The sequence below is a fragment of the Schistocerca piceifrons genome, chromosome 1 (assembly GCF_021461385.2).
Source record: "Schistocerca piceifrons isolate TAMUIC-IGC-003096 chromosome 1, iqSchPice1.1, whole genome shotgun sequence".
Lineage (NCBI taxonomy): Eukaryota > Metazoa > Arthropoda > Insecta > Orthoptera > Acrididae > Schistocerca > Schistocerca piceifrons.
The window spans coordinates 66,320,169-66,342,371 of record NC_060138.1 but is presented as its reverse complement, the minus strand read 5'-3'; the positions used below and the strand labels follow the sequence as shown (position 1 = coordinate 66,342,371).

Below are 22,203 nucleotides of genomic sequence, written 5' to 3'. Positions count from 1 at the left end.
TATCGCCCACACAATTCTGAAGATAGGAAAAGCAGAGAAGTGCGAAAGCAATCGCGCGTTCAGTTTAACATATCATACATCCAAGCTGCTGACAAGATTAATATACAGAAGAATGGAAAATAAAACTGAGGATCTGCTAGATGACGATCAGTTTGGCTTTAGAAAAGGCAAAGGCACCAGAGAGGCAGTTCCGACTTTGCGCTTGATAATGGAAGCAAGACCGTAGAAAAATCGAGATATGCTCGAATGATCTGTCAAACTTAAAAAAAAAAAATAAATAAATAAAAAAATAAACATTCGACAGTGTGAAATGGTGTAAGGTGTTTGAAATTCTGAGAATAGTAGGAGTAAACTACAGGAAAGACGGGCGATGTACAATACGTAGAATATACCAGAGGGAACAATACGATGGGAAAACCAAGAACGAAATGCTCTTACTAAAAAGTGTGAAAGACAGGGATGCAGTCTTTCGCCCCCGCTATTCAATCTCTACATCGAAGGAGTAATGAGGGACATAAAACAAATGTTCAAGAGCAGGATTAAAATGTAGTGCAGAAGGATATCAGAGTTTATATACGCTGATTACATTGCTACTCTCAGTGAGAGTGAAGAAGAACTGCAGGAAATGCTGAATCAAAAGAACAGTCTGATGAGTAAAAAAATATGGACTGAGAGTAAACCGAAAAAAGACAAAAGTAATAAAAAGGAATAGAAAAGAGAATAGAAAGAAACTTGACATCAACATTGGTGGTGACGAAGTAGATGAAGTTAAGGAATTCTGCTACTTTGGGAGTAAGATATCGAATGACAAACGAAGCAAGGAGGAGATAAAAAACAGACTAGCAAAAAGTGCATTATCGGCCAAGTGAAGTCTCATAGTATCAAGCACAGATCTTAATTTGAAGAATAAATTTCTGAGAATGTAACTGTGGAGCACAGCATTGTATGGTAGTGAAACATGGACTGTCGGAAAGCCGAAACAGAAGAGAATATAAGTGTTTCAAAAGTTCTGCTACAGTTCAGGTGGACTGATAAGGAATGAGAAGGTTCTCCGTGGGATCCGTGAAGAAAGGTACATAGGAAAACACTGACAAGAAGAAGGGAAAGGATGGTAGGACGTGTGTTGAGGCATCCGCGAACAACCTCTACGGTCCTAGACGGAACTGCAGAGGGTAAAAACCTTAGAGCAAGACAGAGATTAGAATACGTCCAGTAGATATCCGAGGACACAGGTAGCACTTGCTGCTCTGAAGTGGTGACGTTAGCAGAGGAGAGGAATTAGTGGCAGGCGGCGTCCAACCAGCGACAAGATTGAAGAGTAAAAAAAATGGTACTTAAATACAGGATGTAAGTCTTTTAAACTTAGAACAGTGACAAGGCACTAATTGAATGCAACACTGTGGCCAGACGAGTTACCTCTCTGCTCGTATATATCGAGTCTGTAAAACGTCATGGTAAAAACATGTTCTTTGAGCATTGCCTGTTCCCGCAGTTTTATAACGACTGTGTTTACTTCTTTGGAAGTGAAAGGCCACGTTGTGCTGTTAGATGTCGTAAGCAAGGACTTGGAAGTCGTTTATCAACAGCAATTCTATTACACTACTGGCCATTCAAATTGCTACACCACGAAGATGACGTGGTACAGACGCGAAATTTAACCGACAGGAAGAAGATGCTGTGATATGCAAATGATTAGCTTTTCAGAGCATTCACACAAGGTTGGCCTACAACGTGCTGACCTGAGGAAAGTTTCCAACCGATTTCTTATACACAAACAGCAGTCGACCGGCGTTGCCTGGTGAAACGATGTTGTCATGCCTCGTGTAAGGAGGAGAAACGCGTACCATCTCGTTTCCGACTTTGATAAAGGTCGGATTGTAGCCTATCGCGATTGCGGTTTATCGTCCTGGATCCCAACGGTCTCGTATCACTAGCAGTCGAGATGACAGGCATCTTATCCGCGTGGCTGTAACGGATCGTGCAGCCACGTCTCGATCCCTGAGTTAACAGATGGGGACGTTTGCAAGACAACAACTATCTGCACCAACAGTTCGACGACGTTTGCGGCAGCATGGACTATCAGCTCGGAGAACATGGCTGCGATTACCCTTGAAGCTGCATCACAGACAGGAGAGCCTGCGATGGTGTACTCAACGCCGAACCTGGGTGCACGAATGGCAAAACGTCATTTTTCCGGATGAATCCAGGTTCTGTTTACAGCATCATGATGGTCGCATCCGTGTTTGGTGACATCGCGGTGGTCACATATTGGAAGCGTGTATTCGTCATCGCCATACTGGCGTATCACCTGGCGTGATGGTATGGGGTGCCATTGGTTACACGTGTCGGTCACCTTCTAACAACCCTACCACAAGAAAGGTCAAAATTTAATAATGATTGTGGTGTTGCTCACGCTGCTAAATACTGCATTTTCGGGCAACAACAAAGTTATTATGTGGCAGGTGTCATTAGAGACCAGTTAATAAAGTCATTTCATGTAATAATGAATAAACTAGGCTCTCATCTTTTTGTGTTTCCCACGCTGGTCTCGTTGTAAAATCATGGTTCAATCGTCGAAAATCTTGGTGGTGATGATTCCACGCTCGGATGCAAAGAGGCCTAGGTTTTTATTCTGCTATATTCAAAAGTTTTGTAGATGCGATTCACAAACCATTCTTGAAGATCAAACCTTTCAAAGTTAGCACAATGGTGATGTAAAAAAATAATCAGCACTCCGAATTTAAGTTACACTTCTTTTTTATCGCTTTTGTTGCAATATCACGTAACACACAAAACATCACTTCACAATACAAAACATCTTCCTCACTGTTAAAGTTCTAATTTTATAAACTGACTACAATATGCGTCTTTCCAACATGACGTCTAAGACTTGACCTTCTCAAGGTCCCACTCTCTAACAACTAACTGCTTACGCGCCCAAAAATCAAGAGTTACAAGTACGTCAAAGATCATAGTGACAAAAGAAAGAATACAAACAAGAATAATATCATTCTAACATAAACATATCGATGCATCAAAGCACCTCCACATCAATGAAATCAAATCCGAATGCTGTCTCAGAAACATGTCAACTACTTCACAGAAACACAATAGAATACTACTGGTATCGAGAGGTTCAGGTAAGGTGCCGTAATGGTTACGTAATTCAAGTACCATTACAACCTCTTGTTCGCACTGACGGCACTTTGAACAGTGGACGTTACAGTTCAGATGTGTTACGACCCGTGGCTCTACCCTTCATTCGATCCTTGCGAAACCCTGTAATTCAGCAGGACAATGCACGACCGCATGTTGCAGGTCCTGTACGGACCTTTCTGGATACAGAAAATGTTTACTGCTGCCCTGGCCAGCACGTTCTCCAGATCTCTCACCAATTGAAAACGTCTGGTCAATGGTGGCCGAGCAACTGGCTCGTCACATTACGCCAGTCACTACTCTTGATGAACTGTGGTATCGTGTTGAAGCTGCATGGACAGCTGTACCTGTACACGCCATCCAAGCTCTGTTTGACTCAATGTCCAGGCGTATCAAGGCCTTTATTACGGCCAGATGTGGTTGTTCGGGGTACTGATTTCTCGAGATCTATGCACCCAAATTGCGTGAAAATGTAATCACATGTCAGTTATAGTATAATATATTTGTCCAATGAATACCCGTTTATCATTTGCATTTCTTCTTGGTGTAGCAATTTTAATGGCCAGTAGTGTACATGACGAGCTACACATTAATTTCCTGAATGCATTATGTTATGTTCAAGACTTTCCACCTTTTAGCCTTTTTGGTATTAATATTGCAGGAATTTTAAATGATCACAAGCCGAAACTGGCCAGTAATGGTGCAATAAGCTTCGTATTTATAAAAGAAAATTGTCGGCCTACGGTGACCATAGGAATTGGTTGAAGCATTCAGAGGTTGTGAACCCACGGATGGAGAAACTAAACACATGTGTGCCAATACAAGTACCTTTATTTTAACCGGCTTCGCTTGTAAAATATACGCTGCCTTGTGGCAGTGAAACTGAGCCTGTCGCCTGCGTTCGTGAGAGGAGCCACGCTGCGGTGAGGCGAGTTGACAGACGGTGGGCACGTAGGGGCTTCTCCGAGCGGCCGGAAGCCGCCAGACGTTGGAAGGTGGCGGGTCGGCGTCGACGCACTCAGGTCGCGTCCGCCCATGGCATGCTGGGAACGCGCTGCGCGGGGGGAGCTAGCCGGTCCACGGCGCTCGAATTCCTCCCCCTGTGCGTTGCTTCACATCTCTCGGTCCACGAGGCTCTGTGGCAGCGCGTCGAAGATTCTGTTTCACTACTGTTTCCAGATACCACTGTGCTTGTTACTATTCGGCGCTCGCACTGGAATCCGGCTCACAAATACAGGGCTATTCGTGGGAAAAATGGGGCAGAACGCTGTACCTTAAATTTTAATTCATACGGGGAGTTTCCGTAAGAGCGTGTAAAAATTTAAGAGGACATAGAGGATGCTCCACTGAACAATTTGAGGTAAGGAACCTGGAGTCGGCATCTTAAGGAGTTAATAGGAATAAAATCATATTACTGTGTACTTTTTATTTACATTAGTTACACTTAACTACGTACATTGACATAATGAACGTACAGTTTGTACTGTATCCTACAACAAGTGCTGAAACTGACGGCCATCGGCCTCAATGCAAGTATGACATCGGCGAACAAGATTCTGACACACCTTGACAAATATCTCTGATGTATTTCGAATCACACCACATGCAGCTACAATTCTGGCAACTAATTCCATCTCCTTATCCACTCGGGTCTCGTACACAAGTGACTTTGGATATCCCCATATAAATTAGTCAAGGGGATTCAGGTGAGGTGACCTCGTAAGCCATGGAATAGGATCTCCCCTTCCAATCCAGTGACCAGGAAATACAGCACAGACGGTTGCGGACATCCACAGTGTACTAAGGCGTCTGTCATGGGACACTGTAAATACCATACAACAGAGCGACTTTATAAACAAGTAAAGTAAAGTAAACATACCTGCATCTTGACTTCCTAGTTGTTAGGCTCCTCCAGCTTATTTCCTTGCAGGAAATAAAAAACGTATATGTAAATAAACAACACAGTACGTGTAAACTTTTACGCATGCCAGTTGTAAATAAGTTGGAAAATGGTAACGCTAGGCAAAGTGGTAGACACGTTTACTTCCATATCTCCTTAAGCTGGCTTCTCCGACCCCAGTTTCCTGCCTTAAATTGTTCTGTGGAGCATTCTCTATGTCTTCTTACATTTTTGCACGCTCTTACGCAAACACCCCGTATAAATTAGCTTCATCGACCACTACGTTTACAAATTAAGGCTACTCAGATCTTGTAAATTCAGCAACACAGCAACACGATACTAACCGGTTTCACCTTAAAATATACCATTTCGGAATAAAAAATGGTAAAGTCGTCAGGGGCACAACACGCAGTTCTGCCCATCCGTGTGGTAAAATGCAGTACCTATTTAAACGAATGGAAAAAAGAAAACAGTTCGATTCTAGTTTTAAAAAATATGAAAAATAGTGTAATCCTTAAAAATACTACGAAAGGGTACCATAAATCTATTTTAAGTGCCAAAACTGGTTTTTCAGAACGAGCGTCAGATTGTCAAAATACTGCAGAAATATAAGAAAAATCTAAATAATTGGTCCCAATAAAGAACAAAAACACTCGTTATTATGGTCAGAAATCTCAGACGAAGTAATTGTCTTCCTCCTCAGCGTTGGAATATTGTCCACCATTTACTGTACCCGCCTTGTTTTAACAGAAAAAAAAAATGATCCAGTGATTCCTCCGGAGTTCAGTTCACTCGATGGGAATTATTTTCTTTCTCTCAACCATTGGTGGATTTTCTCAGTCCTAAATGCGGAAACTGTCAACGAAGCCATCCAGCTTAAAATGGGAGTCGTCGTTGAAGATGGTTTAGTCCACAAAATCGGAATTCCCTTCTTATTTAGTAATGGAATTTTTGAACTCTTTTTTGCTATGCCAGTAGAAGTTGTTGAGTCATTTTAGTAAGCAGAGAGATACAAATCTTTAGTGGGAATATGGCGCAGAGTGACTGTCTGAATGTCCATTTCTTGTGCACGATAAGTAATCAATGTTGTTGGACTCTCAGGTACAATCTGAAGAAATGAGGCGATGTTTGCTTATGAAGGATCGATAGGAGGTCGTGTCGTGTTTTCCCTCCATGAAAATTTGAACCAGTACTTCCGAATTTTTCGATTATTCTTATCACAGTTGACGAATTTGGAATATTATTTCTACCGAAAATTGGATACTCTTTACGTGTTGTAATAGTTAAGTCACGCCATTTTGATAGATGTTTAACTGCGAAAAAGCGCTATTGTATCATGTAGCAATCCATGTTTACTAACTTCTGTCGCCTTGTCACAATTACCGATGTACTGCATCATGACAGCCAAAATGGCTCCCTTGCGTTCTTAGTGTAACGCAGTGTCCGACATTCTTCTATATCCAAGCGCTCCGCACGGTTCCCCTTCGCTTATGTCAGTGTGTGCGTGTTGCTGTGTTTCAGATGGTGGGGTGCGATGAGGCCCCTGACGACGACGGCAGCGGCGACGACGTCCGGATCTTCGACGCCTGAGCCGTTGCTGGGGCCGGCGGCGGGCTCGGGGGCAGCGCCGGAAGGGTGCGGGGGCGGCAGTGGCGGGGGCGGCAGTGGTGCGTGCGCGGAGTGCGTGTCGCGGCCTCGCGTGGCGGCCGCGCTGGCGGGCGTGGCGCTGGTGTCGCTGCTGCTGGCGCTGCACCTGCTGTACGACGGCGCGCTGCACTCGGTGCTCGAGTCCTCGGGGGCGGCCGCCGCGGCGCAGCTCAAGGCCGAGCTGGCCGCCGCCGCCGCCGCCGCCGCCGCCGCGGCAGCCGCCGCCAGCGAGGAGCAGCTGCAGCTGCAGCTGCAGGCGGCGGGCACCGACGGCCCGGGGGCGGCGGCCGCCGGCAGGGTCCACTTCGCCAGGACGTCGCGCCGCCTGCCGCAGGCGCTCATCATAGGTGCGTCCCCGCACAGTGCAGGCCCGCTCCGCATCTCGCCACAGAACTCACTGTAACGTTTCCTGGCTGTCTAAAGACAATAGCAATGACCTCGAGACACCCTTAAGGGGGAATGACACGGTGGCGGTCGATAAAGATTTTTTTTTTTTTTTTACAGAATTGGGATGTATGGACGTCGAAGAATTATTCCACAATATTATGCGTGAACTCGAAAAAATAACGATTCTGTGAGCGACTGAAGCCGAGTTTGCACGGTACGCCTCGGTGTTAAGAAACTGGTTGCCACAAGTCGTTATCGATGCCGTCACCACTATTTATACCGATCTGAGTAAATCTGATTTGCTGGAGCATTGAAACTTCCTGGCAGATTGAAACTGTGTGCCGGACCTTTGCCTCTATCGACTGAGCTACCCAAGCACGACTCACGCCCCGGGCAAAGGTCCCGAGTTCGAGTCTCGGTCCAGCACACAGTTTTAATCTCCCAGGAAGTTTCATATCAGCGCACACTCCGCTCAAGAGTAAAAATTTCATGCTGGAGCATTGTTTGGGCGGTTGTACTCAAAATGTGAATGAAAGTGTCAATAGCTTCATCTGGAGATACGTTCCAAAATAACGTCCAGCCGAAACGAAATTGTCAAAATTGCTTCAAATTTGTCCGTACGTCTATTCAGTGTGGGCCATGCTGGATTAACGCACGTGGCAGATGCCCTTCAGATCAAAATCGGCAATGAAATATATTATGTCTCCACGCACGTCGTCAAATATGTGGAGTCTAGGAATCCTACGTGTTCGGTTCACTAGGAGACAGTTCAAACAGATCGTGCTAAAGAGTTTTACTACAGAAAAGTAAATGATAATGCTTAACTTTGACAGTTATACAGAAGAATCGCAAGCAAAGGGCGACATACAAAATAGGCACTCTCTTCTAACTAAAAAAATAAACTCCACCCTGAACAGGCCAGGAAGGCGCAAGGGTACTGACTGGCCATCGTATCATCCTCAGCTCACAGGCATCATCACTGGATCCGGATATTGAGGGGAATGTGGTCAGTTTGCCTCAAAAGGGCTGAGTGCACCCGGCTTGCCAACAGCGCTCGGATGGTCACCCATCCAAGTACTAGCCAAGCCCGACAGCGCTTAACTTCGGTGATCTGACGAGGTGTTACCACTGCGGCAAGGCCGTTGGTAAGCAATCTCTTCAGTATAACAATTCGTAAGTCTGTGTTATAGAGTGTACAAGCGAAGTAACGAGCGTTGACGCTTCTATCCAGGTCGGTAGTCTTGGAGCTACCGTTGAACTGGGGCGTGGCCAGTCAGTCGCGGCGCTTATATCCTCTTCACTTAGGAGCCGTTGCTGTCACGTTGTCGTCCTGCAGACGGGTCGACCTGCGTGCGAAGGGCTGAAGTCTTCTCACAACCATCTCTTCTCTATCGTTCCCAACTCGCGTGCCGGCGCATGACTTCACTCCGTAACAAAACTCGTCGATTCTTTGAAGATAGAGGCGCCAGCGGCGATGCGCTCAACAACGAAAAGGGCTTTGAGGACAAAAATGAGTGCTTATCAGGTCAAAGTAGCAGAAAGCGGCCATCCACTAGCCGGGGCTATAGTTATTATGGACCAGGCATCAATGATACCCCCTAAGCTTAAGCTTTGTCCTTTTTTTAAATAATGTCATAAATACTTGTCAAACATTAAACGCGTTCTTCTCAAAACCATGTCTTTCGGCATGATCGTCGCGCATGCTAAAATTATCATCCGGTTTCAATGATTTTTTGTCTCCCTTGTAGCAAATTGAATTCTCTTTAGTTCATCGTAGCCGATTTTTTTTTAATGTTGTTTTTTTCGGCAAAAATGAGAGGCCCGAGAAGTGGTCATTTTTCAAATATCTATAATTTCGCCATTTTTGTTCAGATCCCTACGATGAACTAAAATTACAGCAAGGATGAGGGTGCTATATTAATTTCTTGTTTCCGATGGCCACAACCGGAGTTAGATCTGCCTCGGAAAAATCCCAATTACACAATGAAGATGTTAATATTTATCAGTAAAAAGTACCAATAAAAACTTCAATGTATGCTTTACTCATAGCAGTAAACCCCATTGGTCTACTACATTCCAGTACAGAGAAAAAAAAAATCCTGAGTTTGAGCAATACTTTCGCCCTTCAACCTGTTGTTCCTCCTTAATTGTATCACAAGCTCTCCGTCGTTACGTATCGCCTCCTGCCGTAGACACCAGACGTAGTTTAAGCACTACATATTCTTACTACCGGTAGAAAACACTTACGCTGCATAACTCCATAAACAGTTAATTACGCAATTGAATGAAACACCAGAGCTTGAACTTCGTTGGCAGTGCACTGCACTGTTTGGCGCGCGTGAAGAAGACTGCTGCGGATACTTGGCCCAGGTCTTTCTCAATAAGTATACACAGTAAACGAAAAGAAATCGCAACACGAAGAAGGAGTTGTGAGAGAAACGAAAGCTGGTAGGCGTGTTTCCACATCCAAAAGGTGACAGCTTTTGAGATTTGGCACCAGTTGGATAACACTAGCCCTTGTGGCGCCACTATGAGGATGCATATCAGTTTGTCTTTAAATACGCGCCGTAACAGTCGAGGGCCACAGTTACCTTGCAGACTGGGGATAGTGAGTTGATGTTACTCAAGAATGCCTTTAAGACAACGACGAAGCAATTTATCAACAGCTCACCAAGTTTGAATGAGGTCGTGTAAATGGGTTTCGAGAAGCTGGATGTTCCTTCCGTGACATTACAGAAAAATTCGGCGGGGTTGTAAGCCCTGTACATGGTTGCTGGCAACGATGGTCACATGAAGGTACAATAGCAAGAAGATCGGAATCCGGACGGCCACGTTGCACGGCCACGACCTAGAGGGAGGGCCACTGTGTTCGGCATTTGGCTGTGGCGCGTCGCGCTACATCTGCAAAAGCAATTAGACCAGCAATTGACATCACAGTGACACAACGAACTGTTAGAAATCGGTTCCTTCAAGGACAACACCGAGATAGACTCCCTTCAGAGTGTATTCCACTGAACCCATACCACCTCAGTTTGCCGATGTCAGCGGTTTTAAGCGAGGGCTGATTGGAGGGTGGAGTGGAGGTCTCCTGTATTTTATGAACAAAGTCGGTTCTACTTTGTGGCCATGTGTTGATTAGCAGGAGGTCAGGTGAGTACCTGCAACCAACCTGTCTGCGGCCTAGACACATTGGGTCTACACCTGGGGATATGACAGCAGGAGCACTCCCGTGCAAAAACAAATTTGTACGTCAGTGTGGTGATTTGACCTGTTTTGCTCCCACTCACGAACAGCATTCCAAGGGGTATTTTCCAACAGGATAACGCTCACCCACGTACTGGTGTTTTAACACAACATGCCCTACAGAGTGTCGTGATGTTGCCTTGACTGTTTCCTAATCAGATATGTCTCCAAACGAGAACATAGCGACATCACTGGAGCATGAACCTCCCTGTATTGACAGACCGTCCGCTGCTCGTGGTCTCGCAGTAGCGTTCTCGGTTCCCGAGCACGGGGTGCCGGGTTCAATTCCCGGCGGGGGTCAGGGATTTTCCCTGCCTCGAGATGACTGGGTGTTGTTGTCTTCTTGCCGGCCGCGGTGGTCTAGCGGTTCTAGGCGCTCAGTACGGAACCGCGCGACTGCTACGGTCGCAGGTTCGAATCCTGCCTCGGGCATGGATGTGTGTGATGTCCTTAGGTTAGTTAGGTTTAAGTAGTTCTAAGTTCTAGGGGACTGATGACCTCAGATGTTAAGTCCCATAGTGCTCAGAGCCATTTTTTTTTTGTTGTCTTCTTCATCATCATTGATCCCCATTACGGTCGGTGGAAGGCAATGGCAAGTCACCTCCACTAGGACTTTGCCTAGTACGGCGGTGTGGGTCTCCCACAACGTTACCCTGTGCTCTGTCACGGAGTATGGGACTTCATCGTCATCGTCATCATCAGTGCAACAGGCATGGAACTCCAGTTCTTAGACTGACATCGGGCACCTGTTCAGCACAATGCATGGACGCCTTCATGCTTGCATTCAACATTCTGACGGTTACTCCGGTTATTAATGTACTAGCATTTCACATTTGCAATAGGCTTTCTCAGACTTACATTAAACTGTGATCCTGCAACGTTAATGATTTAAATATGTTACCTCGACACGTGTATTCTCCAAATTTCATTACTCTACATTACTTGTTTCTTCCTGTTCCGGTTTTTTCCGTTAGTTTATTATACTCGCGCTCGACCGATTGGGTAAGACAACTTCTGGCGTGTGGCAGTTATGCTCCGAAGACGAATATCGGCTAATCCCCGTGGCTTGGCTCCTAGGCGTCTCCCTCAGCCTCAGATGAAAAACATATCGTAGAATGTCCTCCAATCTCATTTTCCAATTCCATTGTCCGCTGAACTCCAGGGCTTTTGTTAGCACCGTCAGTATTGGCTGCGTGCACGATTTCTGCCCGCCAGTACCAAGAGCATTCTCCCTGTCCTTTCTCTTTCTCTTAATCAATTTTTCTCTTTATTTTCATCACCATAGTGTTGCGGGGACGCCTCACATTCCGAGCACTTCAAAATTAACTTTCCTTCCCAGTTTCTCTTGTCGCTGCTGCAACGAATTCTCTAGGCGGCAGTTCGTCGCTCTCTGCGTGTCTTCCAATACTGTTGACTCGAAAGTGTGCGCGAATGCAGTACAGCGTGACCGAGCCGAACTCAGCGCCCGTCCTAAAAATATCTTCCTTTGAGCGTGTGAGTCGCGGTCGGCGTAATGAATGGAATCCGGTCACTTCCTGGCATATCGCCTTCGCCAGCAGGGAGACCTGGCTACGCTTGCGAATGCGAATGCTAGTGCTAGCTCTCCACAGAAGGACTGTCTACGTGCATTACTTTACTTATTGTGTAATCGGACAGTAAAGGATCTCACTTAGTCACATTTCGCAATGATAAAATTCCGGAACACAGAGTTCAGTATTTCTGACATCTCTGCGTAGATTCCGTTTCGGCTCTAGTATGGATCACTAATCAACTGTTTGGGCGACTTCTATTTGCTGGTTATCCTATCAAATTTCTCGACGTCGTCATCTTGCAGTACTGATACAGAACTTTCTTTTGTAAGCTCTAAACTTCCTGATAGCTGATGATGGCAGTAACCGAAACGACGCAGTGAATAAAGAAATTTTAATAAGCGATCTGGACGGTTTCATTCACAAAATATCCACAATGGTCACGGAATCATGCAGGAGCTTCATTTCCTTTGTTAAGTCTTGTATTTGCTGGGTACCTATTTTGACTTATTCCTCGACTTACAGCCGGCCGAAGTGGCCGTGCGGTTAAAGGCGCTGCAGTCTGGAACCGCAAGACCGCTACGGTCGCAGGTTCGAATCCTGCCTCGGGCATGGATGTTTGTGATGTCCTTAGGTTAGTTAGGTTTAACTAGTTCTAAGTTCTAGGGGACTAATGACCTCAGCAGTTGAGTCCCATAGTGCTCAGAGCCATTTGAACCATCCTCGACTTACTTTCCAAACATCAATATTTAGGAATATTGTCCTCGGTTTAATGCAATCGTTTCATAGCAGTACATTTTATGTGCGGATGTGTTTTTTTCTGAGCCACTCTGAACTATGCATGGTAGATATAGTAATGGCAGTAGTTTCAAGTGTGGAAGTGAACTTACAGGTTTAAGAATGAATAAGTAATGAAGAAAACAGGCGAAGAAAGAAGATTGTTGGAAGTGATCAGAGAGAGGAAAAAGTCTAGGATATACAGGGTGATCCATTGATCGTGACCGGGCCAAATATCTCACGAAATAAGCGTCAAACGAAAAACTACAAAGAACAAAACTCGTCTGGCTTGAAGGAGGAAAGCAGATGGCGTTATGGTTGGCCCGCTAGATGGCACTGCCTTAGGTCAAACGGATATCAACTGCGTTTCTTTAAACAGGAACCCCTATTTTTTACTACATGTTCGCGTAGTACGTAAAGAAATATGAATGTTTTAGATGGGCCACTTTTTTCGCTTTTTGATAGATGGCGCTGTAATAGTCACAAACATATGGCTCACAATTTTAGACGAACAGCTGGTAACAGGTAGGTTTTTTAAATTAAAATACAGAACGTAGGTACGTTTGAACATTTTATTTCGGTTGTTCAAATGTGATGCATGTACCTTTGTGAACTTATCATTTCTGAGAACGCATGCTGTTACAGCGTGATTACCTGTAAAAACCACATTAAGCAATAAATGCTCAAAATGATGTCCGTCAACCTCAGTTCATTTGGCGACACGTGTACCGACGTTCCTCTCAACAGCAAGTAGTTCGCCTTCCGTAATGTTCGCACATGCGTTCACAATGCGCTGACGCATGTTGTCAGCCGTTGTCGGTGGATCACGATAGCAAAGATCATTCAACTTTCCCAACAGAAAGAAATCCGGGGACGTAAGATCCGATGAACGTGCGGGTCATGGTATGCTGCTTCGACGACCAAACCACCTGTCATGAAATATGTTAATCAATAACGCTTTAACCGCATGCGAGCTATATGCCGGACATCCATGTTGTAAGTACACCGCCATTCTGTCGTGCAGTGAAACATCGGTAGAACATTACGTAAGAAATCAGCATACATTGCACCATTTAGATTGCCATCGATAAAATGGGGGCCAATTATCCTTCCTCCCATAATGCCGCATTAACCTGCCAAAGTCGCAGATGTTCCGTTTGTCGCAGCCATCGTGGATTTTCGGTTGCCCAGTAGTGGATATTATGCCGGTTTACGTTACCGCTGTTGGTGAATGACGCTTCGTCACTAAATAGAATGCGTGAAAAAAATCTGTCATCGTCCCGTAATTTCTTTTGTGCCCAGTGGCAGAACTGTACACGAAGTTCAAAGTCGTCGCCATGCAATTGTTCAAAAATGTTCAAATGTGTGTGAAATCTTATGGGACTTAACTATTAAAGTCATCAGTCCCTAAGCTTACACACTACTTAACCAAAATTATCCTAAGGACAAACACACACACCCATGCCCGAGGGAGGACTCGAACCTCCGCCGGGAGCAGCCGCACAGCCCATGACTGCAGCGCCTAAGACCGCTCGGCTAATCCCGCGCTGCGCCATGCAATTCCTGTTGCATAGAAATATGGTACGGGTGCAATCGATGTTGATACAGCATTTTCAACACCGACGTTTTTGAGATTCCCGATTCTCGAGCAATTTGTCAGCTACTGATGTGCGGATTAGTCGCGACAGCAGCTAAAACACCTTCTTGGGCATCCTCATTTGTTGCGGGTCGTTGTTGACGTTTCACATGTGGCTGAACACTTCCTGATTCCTTAAACAACGTAACTATCCGGCGAACGGTCCGGACACTTGGATGATGTCGTCCAGGATACCGAGCAGCATACATAGCACACGCCCGTTTGGCATTTTGATCACAATAGCCATACATCAACACGATATCGACCTTTTCCGCAATTGGTAAACGGTCCATTTTAACACGGGTAATGTATCACGAAGCAAATACAGTCCGCACTGGAGGAATGTTACGTGATACCACGTACTTATACGTTTGTGCCATCTATCACAAAGCGAAAAAAGTGGTCCAACTAAAACATTCATATTTCTTTACGTACTACTCGAATATGTAATAAAAATGGGGGTTCCTATTTAAAAAAAAAACGCAGTTGATATTCGTTTGACCTATGGCAGCGCCATCTAGAGGGCCAACAATAGCGCCATCTGTTTTTCCTCTTGAAGCTAGACGAGTTTAGTTCTTTGTAGTTTTTTCGTTTGATGCTTATTTCGCGAGATATTTGGCTCGGTCACTATCAATGGACCATCCTGTACACTGCATAGAAATTGTATGAAACAAAGGACTACAGAGGAAAAAGTGCTCTGCACTGTCCGGATCTCCTCCTTCCCCATGCCGCTGCCTGTGTGTCCATTCCTCCGCTCCCCCTTTCTATCCATATTTCACCTCTCCTGTCTCTCTTCACCCTCTCCTCCTCCTCGTCCTCCTGTCTGTGCCTGCCTCCACGTCCTGCCTTCTCTCTCCACTTTATCACTCTCATCTCTACTGTATTTTTTTCCACATTGTAACTAACATGTGTACCTAGTTTGACCGAAACTGTTGCAGCTGTTTACAATGAAATTTGCTCACATACGTGCATGTCAGACTTATTTCACACATATTTAACATATTTAACGCATAGTTTTACACATATTTCACCTGCATGTGTAACGAGTTTCGGCCTGCTGTTTCATTTCACGCAGCTTAATATTTATGGCGTCTTATCTCCTGAACTATATGTCGTACAATGATACAGTTTTGTAGGCACATCCAGAGTCAAATGCGGATATTGTCTGCAAAAAGTGTTGCTAACAGATTTAGTAGCAATGATGTAATAAATTTACACGTCTAACACAATGTGGTAAGTTTTCAGGTAAACGTTGTTTATCACGTCGTATCTCCTGAACCAAGTGTCATACACTGATGTAGTTCTTCTGTTACATTTACTGGTATATGTGTCACGAATACAGTTACCAATAAAGAAATAATAAACTAAAACGTCATTCTTCATGTGGCAGTTTTACTGCAGGAGCAACGATTATGTAGTAAACAACAATTTGTTTTTCCTTTCATCATTTTCTGGGGGTTGTAAAAGAGAAAAAAATTTCGTAAAGATTTGAAATTATGTGTTGCAAGCCTCTAAGTGTTCTCATTCTAAAATGCTGGATCACTAAAGTATAGGTATTCTCTCGTCGCGGGCTACACTGCTTTACCACCTCCACTGCCTCCCCTTTGATAGGTTTCAGACAGTAAATTATATGTGTACCAAGTTCGGTTGAAATCGATGGTTTAGTAGGAGACGTGAAACCTACGTACACACACACACACACACACACAGATATATATATATATATATATATATATATATATATATATATATATATATATATATATATATATATATAGCCATTTTTATACTTTGTATGGAGTACTGGCTTGTCCTGCCGTGCAGAGTATTCTCAGGTCTGGCCCGCAACATACAGTTTGTCAACAGTGGTATGAATGACACAAAAATTAAACATATAACACGTTGCCAGTCCGAAACACATTGCTGTTTCGACTCAAATTCGCATAAGCAGTGGCGCGACAGTTGTTGCCACCAGCGCTAGAATTTAAAGACGATACAATCCGCCGTCCGGTACTATGCCACGTAATGGGGCACGGTTTATCGCTTCATATAGAAATGTATTCGCAGCAGTAGCTGTGCGAGCCGGTAGAGTGACGGGTTTCCCACTCCACGAGTGACAGACGGTCCACTAGTGACAGATGGATACGTCACGTGGACCCGGAGCGTGGGAGAGCTCTGACATGTAGGCTACTTCTGTCCTTGAGCGACGGCACACTGAAGCAAGTCCGGTATCAGATTTGGCGCCATGATGCATATTTAAGTGCTCGAGTGATCAAATTCAGAATACTGAGGGACTTACCTATTAATTTCTAAGTACAATTTCATTTATTACATTTTAATGCATAAAAGTTAACAAAAATAGGAACGCTGTTATGAATATTGGCGGAAAATCACGAAAATGCTCCCTTCTCAGGCAGACGGGAAACAGGACGGCTATTGTTACGACTGGCTTTGGAAATGTCATCAGTCAATCTTCATTATTTGAGCACGTATCGGTATGCATGCTACAGCAACCGTATCTACCGTATCTATTATGTTCCATTACGCTGCACACGAAAATGGGATGTTCCGGGTTCTATTGATGATAAGAAGGTAGGTAAAAGTGTTTTGGATATTAGGCTAGGGACCATTTATATGCCTAACAGAAGGAAGGTATTAGCGTCACTATCATAAAGTACTGCTACTTATTAATATTGCTCACTTCTTCCTACTTAGGCAAATGGAGTAAATCGGTTAGTTCTTTTTGAATTTGATGTGGTCTACGGTGTACTTGATAGGACTTATGAAGGTACCATTAGATCATGAGCGGTTCCCCAGAAAACTCCACAAAAGTGGTGGTTTTACTACATTTTCACCATCACCAGTGGACCAAAACCCTGCTAAAGATTTCAAGACAGTTATGCACAGGAAATGGCTGAAATTATTACAATATATTTCTAAGATCCCACCCCATCTGCAACAGCCGTGAGAATTTCTTTGCCCTCTTTATCGCTTCCGAGCTAGAGTGGTCAAAATTGACCCTACCTGTGCACGTAAATACGCACGTAATGCCCGGCGTGAGGCGAAAACGTAGTTTATAAAGAAACGTACCACGGAGAAATATGCTGTAAAGTGTCTCCGTTATCATCTGGGAACTCCATGTTATAGTAAAGAAGGACATGCAAAATTTTTTGCAACTAAAATCCGGTGTGACGCCTAAAATTAGCTTTGCGTTATTTCAATTTCACAAAGGAAAATTTTCTAAATTTTACTGACCGATACATTTCTTTTCAAATGACTTGCCTGCCCTGCTTGCAGCAGAGAAAAGAAGGGAACCAGCGGAAATATGCTCCTATAGGAGCTCAAAAATGCGATAATGTTCTTGCTTATTTAAAAAACTCTGAAAGCTGCTTCATTCTACCTTCCTCAGCACCTTTAAAATTCTCCCCAAAATTTTGGCATCCGAATATACTCGCACTTTTTTGAACTGAAAGGGAGGAAGAAAATGGCAGTGGAAAAGAGACGGAAAAGTAATAAATACTGGAAGGTAGTACCCATTGGTTGTGTTATAGAAAGATCAAAGGAGACATTGCCAGTGTGATACAAAGAGAGACACACAGCGCCAGTGGAACATAGCTGACAGTGCTAGAACAGTGCCAGGAAAAGAGTGAGGGAGACAGTGCCAGGCGGGGAGGACTCGAGAGAGAAACAGAAAGCGGAAGTGGGTGAGAGCCAGTGATAGTGATGGACAGAGTATATGACAATGACAACGAGGGAGAGCAAGCTAGAAATGGTTAGAAGAGACAGCAGCAATATGAAGGAAAGAACGTAGGATGTAAGGTCCGCCAGTTATGCGAAACACCGTTTCTTCCAAGTTTCCAAACATGTTTCAGCACCACTGTGTCATCATCAATGGGTTTCCGTTTTATTTAATGTGTATTGTGAACATATCTACTAAATTATTACAAAATTATGTGGATATTTAGTTCATACAATAATTCATTTCCTTTCGTTAATACCTTTATACCTGGTATGCACGATTTTTCTGGACCACTTGTGTATTATTTATAACAGGTAGCTTGTCATCTGCAACCAAAAGAAGTGGATGAGAAATTTTGTTGGGAGTTAACCTATCATCTAAACGTAATTTAGTTTGACGCGATATTTCCCACCTATATTCGTTTTTACTTACGATTTCGTGTGGTAAGCCCTTTTATTCTCAGCATCATGGTCAGGTACTGTGATGCACACGTAAATATAGCATGTATTTTCACAAATAATGTCGTAAAAGCACTTTGCACATCACCAAAACACAGTGTAATTGTGGTTGTTGTGTGTCCCAGCCCAGTCAGTTTTCATTTGTTCACCAGTCAGTTCGGCACCAAATTTGAATTTTGTTTACATTTTATTTTTGTGTGTGTTTTCTGTATGCTTCTTAGCTGTTTGTATTGTCTTATACATGGTGTTCCTTTTGTGTGTAAAATGGCTAGTCTTTGCAGAGTGCAGTGTATCCATTTATACAGGGCTATTACAAATGATTGAAGCGATTTCATAAATTCACTGTAGCTCCATTCATTGACATATGGTCACGACACACTACAGATGCGTAGAAAAACTCATAAAGTTTTGTTCGGCTGAAGCCGCACTTCAGGTTTCTGCTCGAGAGCGCAGTGACACAAAATGGCGACAGGAGCCGAGAAAGCGTATGTCGTGCTTGAAATGCACTCACATCAGTCAGTCATAACAGTGCAACGACACTTCAGGACGAAGTTCAACAAAGATCCACCAACTGCTAGCTCCATTCGGCGATGGTATGCGCAGTTTAAAGCTTCTGGATGCCTCTGTAAGGGGAAATCAACGGGTCGGCCTGCAGTGAGCGAAGAAACGGTTGAACGCGTGCGGGCAAGTTTCACGCGTAGCCCGCGGAAGTCGACGAATAAAGCAAGCAGGGAGCTAAACGTACCACAGCCGACGGGTTGGAAAATCTTACGGAAAAGGCTAAAGCAGAAGCCTTACCTTTTACAATTGCTACAAGCCCTGACACCCGATGACAAAGTCAAACGCTTTGAATTTTCGGCGCGGTTGCAACAGCTCATGGAAGAGGATGCGTTCAGTGCGAAACTTGTTTTCAGTGATAAAGCAACATTTTTTCTTAATGGTGAAGTGAACAGACACAATGTGCGAATCTGGGCGGTAGAGAATCCTCACGCATTCGTGCAGCAAATTCGCAATTCACCAAAAGTTAACGTGTTTTGTGTAATCTCACGGTTTAAAGTTTACGGCCCCTTTTTCTTCTGCGAAAAAAACGTTACAGGACACGTGTATCTGGACATGCTGGAAAACTGGCTCATGCCACAACTGGAGACCGACAGCGCTGACTTCACCTTTCAACAGGATGGTGCTCCACTGCACTTCCATCACGATGTTCGGCATTTCTTAAACAGGAGATTGGAAAACCGATGGATCGGTCGTGGTGGAGATCATGATCAGCAATTCATGTCATGGCCTCCACGCTCTCCCGACTTAACCCCATGCGATTTCTTTCTGTGGGGTTGTGTGAAAGACTCAGTGTTTAAACCTCCTCTACCAAGAAACGTGCCAGAACTGCGAGCTCGCATCAACGATGCTTTCGAACTCATTGATGGGGACATGCTGCGCCGAGTGTGGGAGGAACTTGATTATCGGCTTGATGTCTGCCGAATCACTAAAGGGCCACAAATCGAACATTTGTGAACGCCTAAAAAAACTTTTTGAGTTTTTGTATGTGTGTGCAAAGCATTGTGAAAATATCTCAAATAATAAAGTTATTGTAGAGCTGTGAAATCGCTTCAATCATTTGTAATAACCCTGTATGTCCAATGACATACAAATAGTAAGAGAGAGCAAGAGGGGCACGGTGACAGTGAGGGGAGACTGTAGCAGTAGGACAGAACGAAGGTGAATGTGACTGTGAGACAGGAGACAACGACAGAGCGACACGAAGAGATAGTGACAATGAGTTGGACTGAATGAGTGAACAAGAAAGGGCAACTGGGTGTAGACGGTATGAGCGACTTACAGCGATGGTCTAGTGTGTGTGAGTGAGTTGCAGTTAGGGGAGCTTGTGTGAGTTTGAGGTGAGTTTCATGTTAAGACAAGTGGGAACGTTTGCATGCTGAAATTTAAAGGTGCTGATGAAGGTAGAATGAGGCAGTTGGTATCCCACATTTTAATCAGGGTCTTTTAAATAAACAGGAACACATCTGCATTTTTTGTTCTCCGATGGAGCATTTTTCCGCTGGTCAATTATGATTGGTTATTTTCATTCAGGAAAGTTATTTAAAGTATAATTTTGCTTTGGAATATATTAATTTGAACATAAAGGACATGAAAGTAAGTATAGTGAATTAATGTTTAATATTTGTGGCGCTCGAGATTTTATGATCAGACTCCGCGATCATTACAGTGATTTATAAGTTTAGACTGGATATCACGTAGAACTGATTGTGTTATATGGACAAGGTTCTTCATACCTTTATTTGTAGACAAAATTTTTGTATACAAAGTGTGACAGTTTATACGCGATGTATTACGATAGAGAAAGGAGCCTGTGACTATTGGAGAGGGTGCCACAGATTATCCCAAAGTCGTAACATAACACACACATGTCGTATTAAAACATACAAATCCACCTGTTGATGGAGGTTTAAAACTTTGAAATGTATTGTGAAATTAATTAAAAAGTGATTGGTAACGATCAACTTGTTATTTCTTTCATTAATTGGAACAGTACATAAAATGGATTCCATGTATTTAAGGACATGGAAATCATCGTAGCGACGTAGCAGCAATGCATAAAGCCACACTGAATGTCACTGATTATAACAGCGTGTTAGAAACATCGACCAGCGGAAAATAATTCCGGTGGGGTTAGTTAGATAGATAAAGAAGACGGGAGGTAAACAGGCATCTGCTCTAACGGTCAGTGAAACACCAACTGAAGCGTGTAACGAAAAAACCTGGTATGTGCCGTTTTAAATGAATTAGTTGATGCGTTACAGCGCATCTACGTAAAATTGCCAGTGCACCCAAGACTATGTGCCACAGTGATGAGTTCATTTTAATTCATTCATCGCAAGGTGGAAGCTTTGCTATGTTGCCCACCTGCTTACCCAGAGGTCTGCTAAGTATCAATAGCTGACTTGAATAAAAACAGGATGACTTTTTATCTTGAGTCACTTGGAGTCCTGACATCACTGAACAAAAGATCTTAGTATCCGGCCACAGCTGCTTGCTGTGCAATAGGGACATTGCGCTGAGTGAGAAGTCCTGCAAGACATTGTAAGATCTGCTACGTACGCTAACAAATTTGAAGTCGTTGACTTCACTAAATGTCATTAATATTCACTGTACCGTAGATTCCTGACTAACAAGAAAAAAGTTTCAGATCTCGAAGATAACTATGGTACGTATAAAAGCAAGCAATCCCAGAATACTAGAAGTGAAATATATCATCAGCGAATTGGAAACTTGAAAAAATGTTAATATTCTAAAAGCTGGAGCGGAGGATTCTGACATCAACAGAACTGAAGGGCAAAGATTACTTAGCAAAGAAAAGAAAAATCTTTTTATGAGAATTTGCGTCAAACTTATGTGGACTGATTTGTGTTTTGAGTTTCATTCAAATAGGCTACTGGTAATGGATCTGAAACTACCTTGGCACTTAGTTGATTTTTGAGTGGTGGTGGTTGTTGGGATGTTTGAGGGGGACTAAACAGCGAAGGTCATCAGTCCCGATTTTTGAGTAAATGACTATTTCTGACTTTAACAATTCATACTACTAACGTGACACGCAGTATCATTACTTAATTCACTGCCGGCAAAAAATGAGTACACCTTGAAAGATGCCGTCCATTTTGACCCGATACCGACATACGCCCCGTGGGGGCAGTAGAGGTGCTGATAATGGT

General features: G+C 43.8%; 1 protein-coding gene across 1 annotated transcript in view; it reads left to right on the top strand.

Annotated features, from left to right (window-relative positions):
• Window positions 1–6,948: 6,948 nt before the first annotated feature.
• The window catches only part of LOC124799281 (heparan sulfate glucosamine 3-O-sulfotransferase 5), a 135,586-nt gene continuing 120,331 nt past the window's right edge, over window positions 6,949–22,203 (top strand). The window contains exon 1 of the mRNA XM_047262860.1: window positions 6,949–7,050. The gene's annotated coding sequence lies outside the window, so the exon portion shown is untranslated. The remainder of the gene's footprint in view (window positions 7,051–22,203) is intronic.